Consider the following 15,398-nt stretch of genomic DNA (forward strand, 5'->3'; position numbering starts at 1 on the left):
TTGATAAGGTAACTGTTTTATATAATAAATTATTTATAATTTAATATTAAAAATGTACAAATAATTTTAAATATCAAAATTCATAACTAAATTAAAATGCACATAACAAAAAACATATAATGTTTTACTATCAAAAAAATATTAACAAAGATCGATACTAAGGTATTAATGTGTTATAAACCTTTAAAGATCCTTCATTCTATATTTTTGGATAAGCTCAAGCCATCATTATAGAAGAAACATAGCATAACTACTTAGATGAAAATAGCAAAAACTTGAGACTGTCTGCAAACTTTTAGTTCTTCAATATCGTTCATACTAGTACGAGGAAAACCCTTCCCTTATATTTCCTTTTTATCCTTTGAAATAATATCCATCGCCATGAGAATGTTAAGAGCATCATAGATCCTTCTACGGATATTTTTCTCATCGTATTGTTGCTGATAAATGTTCAACTCAAGAAACATAAGTTACTTATCTTAAACATTCACTCTGTGAAAAAGAATATAAAATAAAAATGAAAAAACTACCATTTGTACCTATAACTTTTCGAACGCTGACAAAAGTACCCATGGAAGAAGAAAAGTGACTTTGTACCCATGAAAAGCTGGATCCGTCTGTCGATAGTACCCGAACGTCATTAAAACGTTAGCTCCGTTAAGTTAAAAGCCAACGTGGAACGTTAACTGCTTACCTGGCATTAAATCAGCAGTCTAACGTGTCCAAGCATAAATATACGGTTATAACATCACCCATTCCCCTAATTTATCTTCAACTGATTCCCCAATTTCAATTTCAAAACCCTAGAATGTCTAGGAGAAGCAGAGGTAAGCAATGTTCTTCGAATGGAAGCATCAGCGAAGAAGGGACTTCGTCTTCCAAGAGGGGTGAAGAGAAGACTTTGTCTGGGAGATGCTTTTGTGGACAGGGTGTGGTGTTGCTACAATCTGGAACCTTAACAAATCCTAGGAGATGGTTCATAAGGTGTCCTCTATGGAAGGTAAGTCTTTTTGTTTTTGTGCTTCTGATCAGATTAACTTATTTTAAATGATTCCTTATTCCTCCCTTTCACACTACAGACGATGGATTGCAAGTATTTTGTATGGGTGGATGAGATTGACGGAGGATGGGAAGGACTGGCAAGAGCCCTTGTTAGAAAAAATCAAGATAGCTCCTGTAGTAACCATGAGGTCAATCTCACTGGGCAAAGAAGAGAGATTGAAGAGAATAGTGTGAAGATCTTGTTAAAGATAGGGAAGCTCCAGGGTGAAATTAGAAGTATTAGGTCATGGATTATAACTATTTTTTTGAGTTTACTGATTTGTGTAGGGCTGAATTTACTCCAATTAATCAATATGTAACTGTGCTTATGGTGTATGTTGTCCTGGGTTCTTTTTGTGCACCTTTTTTGTTTCAATGATGATGAATTTAGAAGTTGGTTGGTCTCGATGATGATGAACTTTGAAACTCTGTTACTATCTTCACTTGTTGTGGAAAAAGTCAAGTTGTGTAATGACATTAATCTCCATGATTGTTAATGTATTTGATTCTGTTAGATTGGAGTTAACTCAATTTTGACAAAAAGATAAATATAAATGTCGTGATCTGTCTTAATCTAGCCAGAAACATGGCATTGTAAAATACATAGCAAAGTTGTAACCTGAAAATGGAACTAAATATTCATTCCATAAGATATAATAAACCCTGAAGTAATTTACTCATATGCAGTTATCAACAAAAGCCTCAAAAGGAGGATATGAGTTTGATGTAGCAGTAACAAATCAAATGTACCTAATAGAACATTTACAAACCATGAACATGAAAGCATCAAGTTGTGTTGTTTAATTACTAGGCATAAGTTACAAAAAAAACCATATATAAGAGTTCATAGAGCTCTCATTACAGTAAGTACTTCATCAAAAAACAAATTCACACAAGAAAATCCTATTTGTTGGGTGTGGAGTTGCTGCTGCCACTAGAAACCCCGTTGTTGTTGCCACTTGAAGATGCTTCTGTTGGTGGACGAAACCCCGGTACTGGCCATCTGCCTGGTGTTTGAATTGTGGATGGTGGAGTTGGCATGAATTGCATAAATCGTGTAGTGGTACCTCGGCTTGCAGCATGCATTGTTTGTCTGGTAACTCTTGGAGGCGGTTGGTTAGTTGGTGATGTAGGCCTAACAACAGAAGGTTGTGGTGTGGTAGGCGTTATGGGAGTAGGTTGTGGTGGGGCAGGTCTGAGTGGAGAAGGTTGTGACGGTGGTAGCCTTTTAATATTTCTCCTCCTAATTGGTCTCTTGGACATGGTTGGTTTTATGATAGGTCTAGGTGGCACATATGCAGTAGAGGAGTTAGAAGGTGGAGGTCTTGCTGCCATAGGTTCTTCAGAAGGATTCACACAGTTCAGATCATCAACATTCACCTATAAATGTTGATAATTGCATTAGCTCAAATTTTAATGCAAGATAAATTTATCTTCATGCCAATAAGTATAAGAAGAGAGTGGATATAAATAACTTACACTGGGTGAATCTGAAGCTGATGCTTCAGCATCTGCTGCCTCCAAAGTCTCTTCCCAATACATCTCTTGCTCTCTGGTAGCATCCTCATCAAGATCATCAACACCCATACCTTCAGATCTCACTGCTGGACCCTGATGCTGACGACCACTACCTGATGCAGCTCCTCCACTAGCCATACCTTCTTTCTTCTTGTCACATCCTCTGCTGTTATGACCAGTCTGAGAAAACAGTAGCAATAATTGCAATTTTAATTTTTTACAATACAACCAATATGTAGAAGTAAACAAATGAGATATGGAATATAAGGTTATACCTTCAGACAATATGTACATTTAATGGGGCCATATCTCCTCTTTGCTCTATGGGGATCAGGATTCTCTCTAGGACCATCTCTACGAGCGTCTCTCTTTTTAGTAGGTCTCCCAATAGGCTTCCTATACACTGGAGGCAACAATGGACAGTGGTTTCCCTTCTCCCAGTACTCCTGGCTTGGGACAGGTTGAACTGTCCACTGATATGCTAGGTTGTATGCTCCCATAGTAAGCCAGTTATGAGCAAAGTCCTCGGCTCTGCGATTTTGGTATGCAATGGCAGCACAGGCATGCCTACATGGAAGTCCAGTAAGCTGCCATAACCTGCATGAACAGGTCCTTCTCCCCAAGTCTACACTCACCTTCACAGGTAGCCTTTGAACTTCATAGACATTCCCATCTTCATCACCGGATGGGAAGGGCCTCCAATAGTTGCTCTCTTTTTTCTCCCTTTCCAAATGGCTTTGTTGCACAGGGGTTATTCTACCATGATATCCGACAAGTGCCTTCTTGTTTCTTGCCAAAATCCTCATTACATAACCTCTCACTTCCTGCGGTAAAGGAACATATTGGGTAAGGAATTCGTCTTGTGGATCATCAGAGGTAGAGGGTGGCTCTGTGTATGTTGGTGACTTTGGCTGGGCATTATTGTCAAGCTGAATAGATGGTACTGGAACTGTGTTTGGTGTAGCAGATTCTTCAGATACATTAACTGTGTTTGGTGCAGCTGGAACTGATTGATTTGGGCTGGCATCTGGTTGGGCCTTTTCTGTACCATGGGTCTCCTCTGTAATTTGGGCTTCAGTATGTACCCCTTCCAAGTGAAGAATTCTTCTAGGACCTGTTGCCTTCTTTGGAGTTGGAGTCCTCCTGACACAAACTTTCCTCCTCCTCCTTGATGGAGTTACATTAACCTGATCAGGTGCTTGTACATCAGCTTCTTCATTCGTATCTACAACATCTACTTGGCTAATTGGGTGCTCTGTGTATAATTCAATCTTATGTCCATTCTCCACAGCAGCTTCATACATCTTAACGACATCCATGTCAAGTCGCAGAAGCCTCAAACCACCCTCAATTTCCATTCCAGGCTGTCGCCAGTAGAAATCGGAGATGATTGGATACCCAATGTCTTTCAGGAGGTCACTAATGAAGAAGCCATTCAGAGTATCCACGTTAACTCTCTCCACCTCAGTAATTTCACCTTCTGCATAACATAACTTGCCATCCGATCCCCTTTCAAGTCTACCTCTATGGTGTATTATTAATGTGATATGTGTCGTGGTAACCATTTCTGTCAATAAAAAAAGAATGAACAGTCCATATCAATACACCTACTATTTCAACAAGGACATTCAACTAGCGCATGACCAAAGTTTAATCACAATCATCATCAAAAAGTTTAGTATACAGTTGCACTTTATTTGAGACAAGCAATAAGAGAAGCTAAACTGCAATAGATAGTATGAATACAAAATACTACTTTTTGAATAATAGTATAAATCTTGTAATAGCTATATCACTCAACTAGATGTACCCAACTACATGTTCTACTGATTCCACTAATAAACAAAATCACAAAAGGCACTATAGCTATTATATTGATAAGGTACATTTGTGGACTCATCCAATACACTGATAAAGAGAAAAAAGAAAATTTAATAAACCTATAAACAATTGCTTCTTTGTTTAAAAATTGAAAACTGAATTTAAAAATCATTGCTTCTTTGTTTCATGATGATATTACATCCACCTTATTTAACATAGCTAGTTAAGCTACTGCTGAAATCACCTAATAGGATAATGTTGCAGAACGAATTCCAACAAAAAATGCAAACATGACAAGTTCTTATAAAGTGAAATTTGAACAAACCTGCCAAGAGTTCCATATGGCTAGTTCCCGTAGCTCGATAAGCAACAAGATCGCCTAGTAATCGTGCCATTATTTGAAATTTTAACTAAACTTATTCATCAGCCCAATACATCCATTAATCCTTTCCATTATTTATTACATGAAAAATGGGGTTTCAATTATTGATTTATAGAATATTGTTTTGAGATATATATGTTATGATGTTTGGTGAGGAATACGTAATAGGCTATGCTTGCTACCAACCCGTGTAAAATAAGAAGAATTTACCAAATTATATTTTGTTAGGTAGGTATCTCTTCATTGAGTGACAACAACATATAGATAACTTGGTGTAAAACAAGGACATTCACCTAGCGCATAACCAAAGTTTAATCACAATCATCATCACAAAGTTTAGAAAACTGCATATTTGTGAATTAAAATGCCTAATGAAAACAAAACTTAAGCCCTATGCAGGTCAGATATAAGATTTAAATAAAAAATTTCATTCAGATGATATATCGAGCATGTGGTGTGCAGCAAATTCAGACAGCGTGTTTAGTTCTATGTTGGCGTCAAACAACCCAGAAAATTCAGCCACAGCAAACAAGTGAACAATAAAACACAGAAATCATGTAACTTAACCTACCCAGGTCACTAAAACAGAATGAAAAAGCAACAAAATTAAAGAGAAGAAAGACAGGAAAGTAGTGAAAGGGAATTGAACCTGCGCTGATGAGAGGGAAGGACGAAGAAATTGGGCGACGTGGAGGAGCGGCGGTCACATCGGCACAAAAGTTCCCCGCCCTTGGTTCCTCGCCGGACTGGAAGATGCAGAGCAGGGGCTGTTCGCGCTGAGACAGAGTAACTACGCGCAAAGGAGAAGAAAATGGAAGAACGATTGGGTGATGCTGGTCACCGGTGGTGTTTTGGGCGGACGGAGGTGGTTGGGCGTCGCTCCAGTACGTGGTTCGCGTCTCTCACTCTACTAGGGCATGCATAAGGGTGGCGAGGAAGAAGATGGAATGGCGCGAAGTGAATCTAACGTTTCTCTCTCTCTCTCTCTCTTTTATATCCACCTGGAAAGTTCTTAAAAAAATTCAAATTAAAATTCAAAAGCCAGGTAAGCAGTTAACGTTCCATGTTGGCTTTTAACTTAACGGAGCTAACGTTTTAATGACGTTCGGGTACTATCGACAGACGGATCCAGCCTTTCATGGGTACAAAGTCACTTTTCTTCTTCCATGGGTACTTTTGTCAGCATTCGTAAAGTTCATGGGTACAAATGGTAGTTTTTCCAATAAAAATTTCTTTATATGAGAAAACCTGATCGGAACACAAACCACTGTTGCCTAGATCAACAAATTCATCCACAAGATTATCTGCTATCTGTAATATAATCACAATCACATTAAAGTGAAATAGCAAAACCCAGACAATCAGTAAACCACTAAACCCAGTATTATTAACAAAACTACAAAAGTATTAACAAAATCTATAAATCAGCAACCTAATATTATTAATAACAGTACAAATTACAAAACAAATAAAAATAATTCCAAGTAACAGTGCTTACCAGCAGCGATAGAGGAAGGGCATAGATGGCAACGATAGAGGAGTTGGAATTGCCGATGATGACAGAAAGAGAGCTCGAATAGAGGAGACGATGACGGCGACAGAGCTTCCACACGACAGCGACATAACTTCCACACGACGGCGAAGAGATTCCTAGGACGGTGACGGAGCTTTCACACGTGATACAGCTTCCTGCGACGGCGACAGAGTTTTCACATGCGATGCATGTCCCTAGCGGAGAAGAGTTCGGCGATGACTACAAAGAGGGACGATGGCTGCGGGGATACGAGGCTGCGTTTGGGGACTGGGGTTCTTTCAATTATCAATTTTCAGAGAGAAAGAGAGGAGTGGGACTAGGGCTGCATTTGGGGGATTACTGGATTAGGGCTCTTTTTTTTCTTAAGGGTTAAATGGCATCGTTTTGAGGGGGTGATACCGAACCAAAAACCCTTAACTAAACCGGCTGGTTCCCACAGTTTACTGGTTAATCGTCGATTTGATTAGTTTTTTGACCGATTTTTTTCAAGCGGTTTATGAGGTCAATCGAACTGGCCAAGTGATTGGTTTTGGTTAATTCGGTTGAACTGGTCAATTCGGTTTGATTTTCAGAACTATGATGAGAACCATATGTTTAAATTTAAAGATGCTAGATAAACGCTATTTTACCATTATTATAAAAGATTGATAAGTGCATTGATGTGCCAAAACTTGATGGATTTAAATTTTGCAAGTGCACCAAATTACTTCAAGTAATACCACAATGAGTAGATATCGTTCCCACGAGGATTAAAGGATTGAGTAGCAACTTCTAATCAAATCTTTAATTAGATTAACAAACTTTTGTAGTGGATGGCGAGATCTTGAAACAATAACAGCAAAGTATGTAAATGAATGCTTATGAATGATTAGAGAGATAAACAATGACTGGAAGATGTTAAGGTTTTAGAGATGTTTAATTTTCATAAAAGGAAACATTCATGTTTATTTACTTTGACTCTGCAATATACTTTCACGACAAATCATATATAATCAAAACTTCAATCCCTTGACAATTCAATTTCTCTTTATCTTATTTAATCGTTAATTTCTTGGTTTATTAATTAAGAAAAAGATGTTAAGTACAATTCTGATTTAAAGTCGCACAACCTTTCAAAAACTATCCATAGTTAGTTTGAAAAATTATGAGAATGAGTTTCAAGCTAATCCCAATTTTAAATTTTCTAAGATAATAAAGGAATCTAAGACAGTGTTAGAATATTTTTCAATACTTCTAATCATTAAGAATAAGAACGAAACTCAACTCTTAAAAAGTATCAATGCATTAATCAAAATAAAATAAATAATCAAATTACTAATCGATAAAATCAAACAGAGCTCATAACCCTAACAAAAAGAGAATTAGTGACTCATGGTAAATAGAAAACTAAACTAAACTAAAGACTACGTGATCCTGGATGATCGATTTTCTGATCATCTCTTTGCTTATTTATATCCTAAATCTATCATAAAATTCAAATTCAAACTAAATCTAATATTATCTTTTGAAAAATAAGATAACTAAAACAATAATTTAAATTAAAACCAACTCTTATCTTTCTAGAAGAAGCTAACAATAACTAATCATTCAAATCTTAAATCTTTGGAGAGTTTGGGCTGAATCAAAGTATTCTAGAAGAGATTTATAAGCATTAGTGATGAACTTGGGCACTGGTGCTAGGCTTGGAGCATTGGCACCAGGCTTTGATAGTTGGCATCGGACTTTGGACCCTCCTGAGAGTGAAAAATTACTTAAAGTTGGGCGCTAGTCCTTCTTCCTTCGTAGGCGCTGGGCTTCAATTATAACATCCTTACTATCAGAATATCTTGCTTAAGTCATGATATTGCTAATGGAAAAAAACTACGTATATTCCCTGTATTACCTATTTACATATATACGAGCCTTTAAGAATGAAACTTAAAACGAAAGGCATTATATATATTTATATTCTATTTATCTCAATAAAATCAATAATTACTATAATCCAACAGCTACATCTATTGTCATGAATAAAAATACATCTCATACTTCTATACACATTTATATACATACAATAAGTAATACAATTCCTTGCCCCTCATAAAATAGTAAATTCTAAAATAATAGCGAAGGAAAAATAATTAAATACAAATTCATTCTAAAATAAAGAAGTAAATGTCCAATGTTCAGTAGAATCTTTAGATCCTTCTTCGTCCATTTTTCTGAAAATGTTAGATATAAGGGGAATGAGAACTTAACTCGAAGGTTTCAGTAGAGGGATTTCAGAATTATCATAGAAAGATGTGTAAAATAAAATTTATTTTATGGCAGTGATCAATGCTTGTCTTATGAATCTTTTTCTTGCAAACTTTCCTTATCTTCCAATTTTTTAGGATTCAAATATCATTCTTTCCTAACTCATTTCTTAATACTATTACTTCTCTAAACTATTATGTTCTCATAATTCTCTAATTTAATTCACTGTTGTTTATTTTTCTTATTTCCGATCATGGGCTATATTACTTTCTATCTCTATCTAGATTTACTGTTTAGTCAATCTCTTTCTTGAATTACCTTTTTTCAGCACTTCCGAACTAATAATTGCAATCATAAACACAATCACACATATTACAATTACACAAGTACATACAAACATGCAAACAGACAAACAGACAAACAATTTCAAGCAATACACAAACAAATGCAATACGATACATGCTTGTTCTATTGGTCGTGAACTTACTTGTCGGTTATATTGCCAGAACCCGACACATCTGGTAGCTAACCCGAACATCATCTTTCTATCGTGCATCCCTAGTAGAAACATCCCAAGCTTATCACAAGCTGGTCTCAAAGAGAGAGTGATGTGTCACTTTCTCATTGGAGGCAGCGCTATCTGTGATATAGTTCCTGCCACACTCTTGGGATATAGTGCCCGCCATACTTCACGTCTAGAGAGAATGTGGGTGGACAAAACCACCATCTCCACATCACAGCACAATTACGAGCAAGCAGGACAAAACCACTATCTTTTCCTGGTGTAGGTGCCTCATCAACAATGCAAGTGTGACAAAACCCATGTCCTTGCCAATTCATTGATCATATCTCAATCATAATCATGATCAAACATAACGAAGATCATAATAAAACCAAAATCGAAATCAGAATCATAATTCTTTATGTTCATATTCATCACAAGGATAATTATCCTTAAGCGATGAACGGGATAAAACCACCATCCTTACCAAGGGTGGGACGAAACCACCATCCCCACAAAATAACAACGCACTGAGCAAGCGGAACTATACCGCCATCCTTGCCAGACAATCAAGTAATATCACAATTCAAATCACTTATTGGCATCTTTTCTTCCTACAAATCATATTTTGACCATTTATTTTCAATAATAATATACTACATCCACATCATGCCAAAACTCACATTCCTTACTCATTTTCTCTTTATATTCATACTTGGGTTCACATACACTTCAAAGACTCAATTAAAGGTCATTCTATTATCAGATCACAAAACATATGGCTCACTTTTAAACTTTCTCAAATTGACCCACATAATACTTAGGTTCATCCTAAGACTCAAATTATACTTTAAGGCCATAGTAAATTTCTAAATTTAACCAAAGTTTTATTCTTTCAAATTAATACGAATATCGAAAATTTTATACCTCAAGAGTCGTAATACCTCAATTGACCCAAGGAAAATTCACCATTTTTGGCTACTCGTTTCTCATACATAGTCTATGTCCATATATGACAATTCACTCATTTAATCACAATCATTATCTACATTAATCAACCATTTATAACTGATCTTAACTTTGCACTTCAATTATCAACGTTGTAACCAGGGTTCTGAAAATCGGACCGGTCATTAAACCGCTCTAATCACTGATTCACTGGTTCATTGGTCCAACCGGTCCAACCAGTGGTTCAACCAAAAACACCATTTTAGAATAAAATAATAAACAAGTTATAAATAAACATCCTAAAATATCTTCCAAATTTAAAACACTACACAAAAAATTATCAACCAAATTCATATGATCTTATCAAAATATAAATTTAAAAGTTATATAGTAAAAATAAATATCTAAATATTAAAATTTGACTTTGAGGGTTAACAAGATCACTTAACACCTCAGATTCTAATTTAGAAATGTCAGGAGACAAAGGATTATCAATTTCAAAAGAATGTTGAGCTAGTTCAGTAAGAAAATGTTGATCATTCTGTGATATTATGCTAACTGAACATGAACCTGAACCTTGCAGGATGACCTTTTCGGTTTAATCTTAGGTAGCGTTGCGTTCATCTGTTGTAAGAAATCTCTCTTAGCAACAGATTCTTCTTACTGAGCAAGCCATAAATGGGATCTAGTATTGTTTCCAAGTTGAGGTATCAACATACCAAGTAGTCATTGAATAAGAAAGCATAGCATATCACCAACTACCTATACACTTTGACTCTCCTTCCACTACCATCATCATCGTTCATCAGTTTATTTATATATGCCATTGGCAGGTAGCTACCCTACTCATTCAGCAACAACCAGCATTTGATTTGATTTCCACTTTTAGCATTCAGCAACAACCATTACAAAACAACCGCATAACAACAATAGTGCCATAACAAAATAGCACAATAACAACAACAGCTTAACAAGTCACTAATCAGAAATTTCAAATTCAAAACACTGATCAGTGATTGTAGAATCACAGCGCCAAAACAAAACAGTAGCATAAAAACAATAGTAGCACAACAAGGGGAAAAGAACAATGAAAGTCACAAAAGAAATTAGCAATCCTATTCTTGTTTCGTGCATTTAGTTACTCATAAACAAAACTCAACTCCACCTGAATTGTTAATTTAACCTTGGTCATATGGAATCATAAATAGGAATACATTACGATGCTCTTTCTTCTAAAATTCAAGCAAAAACAAAAAGGAATGGTTTTAGTAGTTTAGTACCTGTTTCATTATTCAAACAGTGTATATTGATTCAAAACTCATGTTATTCCATTGCATTGTTCTCTAAGGAATCCAGTGAACTTTAGGGCTCCCAACCCCACAACCTCCACACCACTTTTCGCATTGCTTTGCCATTTAAAACTGTTAAACAAACATTTTAGATGAACATGTTACTGTGATGAAGGTCACTATCGGAAAGAACTTGGAGAACTCCCCTGAGTGTGATGCATGAAGACTTGAGGAGACAAACTCCTGACTGCGATAGATGGCGACAAACATTGATCAGTGACCACAGAATCATAGTGCCATAACAAGTAACAAAAATCATAAATAGTAGCATTACAAAAGACCTAAGAAATCAAAAATCACAAATTCAACCTCAAAACCCTAAAACAGAGTAACAGACTCAACAAAAATCAGAAAATCACTGTTTCACTAACCTTCCACTGACAGCAGGAAGACGAAGGCACGACGGCGACACCACAATGCACCAGCTGGAGGCCTCAACCAGTGATTTCACCTGGGAATGAAAGATGTGCCGAACTAGAAGGGGGAGATGCCGTGGAGAAGGAGAAGAAGGAGGCCGCGGAGAAGACCGGTGAAACACCCTAATTAACCTAAGCCTTACCTCGCGTCGTAAAGCAAAGGTTAATCAAAGGTTACGACAGTTCTAAGCTTATACATATTATGTATAGAAGGAACTAATAATATCTAGAAGCCCGATGAAGGATATAACTCAAAGACAAGTTTTGAAAAGCGCAAAACGTACTAGCGAAGCTACTAACTTAGGGCTCAAGGAATAGGAACGACATAATAAAATATCATAGTATAATAGTATAATATCATAAGACGCTAGCCACGGCTCATGGAGTTTAAGCCGACTAGCCATATATAGACAATACATGAACCTAGACAGTAAAAACAGCTTATACAAGTTTTGTTCCATCAGATACAAGCCTCAAGGCAAAACAAAATACAAAAGCGAGAGACATAATTCAAAATAAATCAAAAGATCAAAAAAGAGTATCCAGATCCTCCGTTTCTATCACCAACCAGACAACTCACCATGGTAGGTTATGGCCTGCATCTAAAAACAACAACAGAAATATGGTATGAGAACCAGAGGTTCTCAGTATGGTAACAGTGCCCAGTGATGTATGATATAAAACCCCGGGACGCCAAAGGCAATCCTAGACTCCATATCCATCACAAGAATTCAAGCTTAAAGTGTTCTAAACCAAATAAGCATAATAGGTAAAACCTTAACAAAACTTAAAACCATAGCACCATAAAAGTGTAATCTATCTTATGGGATTTCTAATCTAATCAAACACCGCTGTTCCACAGCCTTCACCAACCGATCCTCCATGCGATCCCATCGCCACCGCCTTACGAACCTCCTCAATCCCAGTAAAAGCACAAGTATATACAATACAGGTAAAACACAAGTAGAAGCATATATGACAATTAATACAAATAGCAATTAGACATATTATATAGATAGGAAAAACAATATCAAGTCGACAAAGCATACAAACAGGTAGAAAATGCATATGATGAATGCCTGCCCTACTGGTTATGATATCACATTGTCGGTTCAACTGCCAACCCGACACATCTCTATGGAGATGTTGCCCTTCAAATTCATGGTGTGGGAACCCCCGAGATATAGTGCTCGGATCACTATTCAGGGTTTTGTGCCTGTACGCTCTGATGATCCAAAGGGATGCGAGTGGGATCTATTGACACCGACCTCACATCTAAGCGCACGTGGGATGAACACTGCCCTTACGCCGCCGCCACTACCTCGACAGGCGGGATCCAACCTTGGCCCCTGCCGGGCGCATAGCGTCTCATAATCTCAATAAAAAAGTAGTGCAGTGGTTTTCAAAAACATTTTTAGTACTAGATGGATCCATCACTTCATTCAGAGTCCTCGACTCTTTTCAATCCACTAATCATTCACATTTCAGTTCCAAACACAAGAGTTCCTTAATCCTCATCTCATCCATCAACCATTCATCACATAATATTAAACCACCTTCAGTACGCCAGAAGCCTAGTCCTCCGTTTTCTAAATTCCCAAATAATAGCGTCTAAAACCCTTAAATCTTTTCCTATATTTGAGTATCAAAAAATATGCCCAAAATTCTTAAAAAGGTGTTATAAAAGCTTGCAACCTCGTCGGAAAGGTGAAATAGTTGAGGAAGCAAAATTTGAGAAACAGGGCGTGTGCGTCCGCATAGGGGTGTGCGTGGGCACGCCCAGGAAATTTTTAAAAGTGTGCGTACGCACAGGGATGTGCGTACGCATAGGTGTCAAAACTCAAATGGTCTGTTCACTCGCATAACCTGTGCCAGCGCCCCCCAACAGACTGGCCTCCCAACGTGTGCGTTCGCACAGGTTGCAATTTCCCATTGGTGTGTGCGCACACAAGCTGTGCCAGCGCTGCAAGCAGACTGCCTGCCTCTGTGTGTGCGGACGCACATGTCACAATTTTTGCAGAGTGTGCGTGCGCACAAGGCTGTGCGTGCGCACACACCAGAAAACATAAAAATTTTGTAATTTTGCAGAATTTCAGATTTTCAACACCATCTTTGAATGATCATAACTTCCTTTACAAAATTCTAAATTTCACAAACTTTATATCAATTGAAAGGGGTTTCAAAGATCTTTAATTCTAAACAAATTTCAACCAATTTTAAAAACCAAGGCAAATGTTATGATCAGACAAAGTTCACCAAAATTCGACTTTTACCCAAAATCACAATTTCCTCAATTTCTTTATAAACCACAACCAAAACCAAACTAAACCATTCCAAACACCAATTCTCATCAAAATTGACACTCTATGGAAAATTGCACCAAGCTTACCACATATTTCTCCACTTTTCCTCATCCTCAATCTTCACATTAATATATCACATATAATCAAACCTCATTAATATATTCCCAATTAATTAACATCAATATCACATTTATCAACATAATTCACTCCCCAACTTTTCACAAATCATTCATCCTCATCATACCACTATCAATTATCAATATCAAACTCAAAAATCATCATTTCATCATATATCATCATACAATAGCATCCAACAACTCATCAACCATTCAAATCCAATCCTATCCTATGGGTCACTAGCCTAAGTGTCCATGAATATTATATACTACATAGAGAAAACCAAAACCATACCTTAGCCAATTCCAACTATGAACCAAATGAGCTTTCAACCAAATTTCGACCACCAATGTAACTCCCACAAGCACCAACAAGCTCCAAACTCACAATAATCAAGCTATACACATATAAATCACCAGAAAATCAACCTAGGGTTCCATTTAAACATAATATCACAAGGGTTTAGTGGCTCTTACCTTTTTTACAGATTTGATAGCAAAAACCCAATGCTAAGCAAGGATTAGAGCAAACCTAAATATCCAAAATCACAAAACTCATTTAACCCAAAGCCCTAAAAACCCAAAATTTAGAGGAGAGGAACTGGGAATATTTCGAAATTTTCTTACCAGTTTCTTACATGAGTTTTGTAGAGCTTTTCATAAAGAATGCGTAGCCACTGACAGCATGCAAATCGGAGCACCGTAGCTTAAGATATTAAATTGGAAAGATTGAAGTGAATAGTGCTCAAGGGTTTCTCTTCTTCCCCTTCTCTTCAGCTGAGTGTGTGTGTGTTTGAGTGTGTTATGAGTGTTTGGGTTCATTAATAAACCCTAATATATGTTGGACTTGGGCCCAACTTAGGCCCAGTTCAACCTGTTAGCGTTTTTAACTTGGGCCAAATCTTTAAAATTAACATCCGGTTTTCCATCTCTAATATTTTTCTAAGGTTTTTGGCTGTATTCACTACTTCTCGCGCAACACCAAGAAGACTTGAACCAGTTCAACCGGTTCGACTGCTGGTTCGCGATTTTTTATAGTGTTTCACAGAAAACACATTTTTTAACTCGGAAGGACCTACTGAGTTTGAAAATCATATTTAAATCCCCAAATTCTCATATGAACTTTCCAGAATTTAATTTGGGCATTTAAATGATTTTATTTGTGAAAATTCCGGTTCTTACATCCTCCCCTCATTAAAAAGATTTTCGCCCTCAAAAATCCGAACCACACGA

The sequence above is a fragment of the Arachis duranensis genome, chromosome 7 (assembly GCF_000817695.3).
Source record: "Arachis duranensis cultivar V14167 chromosome 7, aradu.V14167.gnm2.J7QH, whole genome shotgun sequence".
Classification (NCBI taxonomy): Eukaryota; Viridiplantae; Streptophyta; class Magnoliopsida; order Fabales; family Fabaceae; genus Arachis; species Arachis duranensis.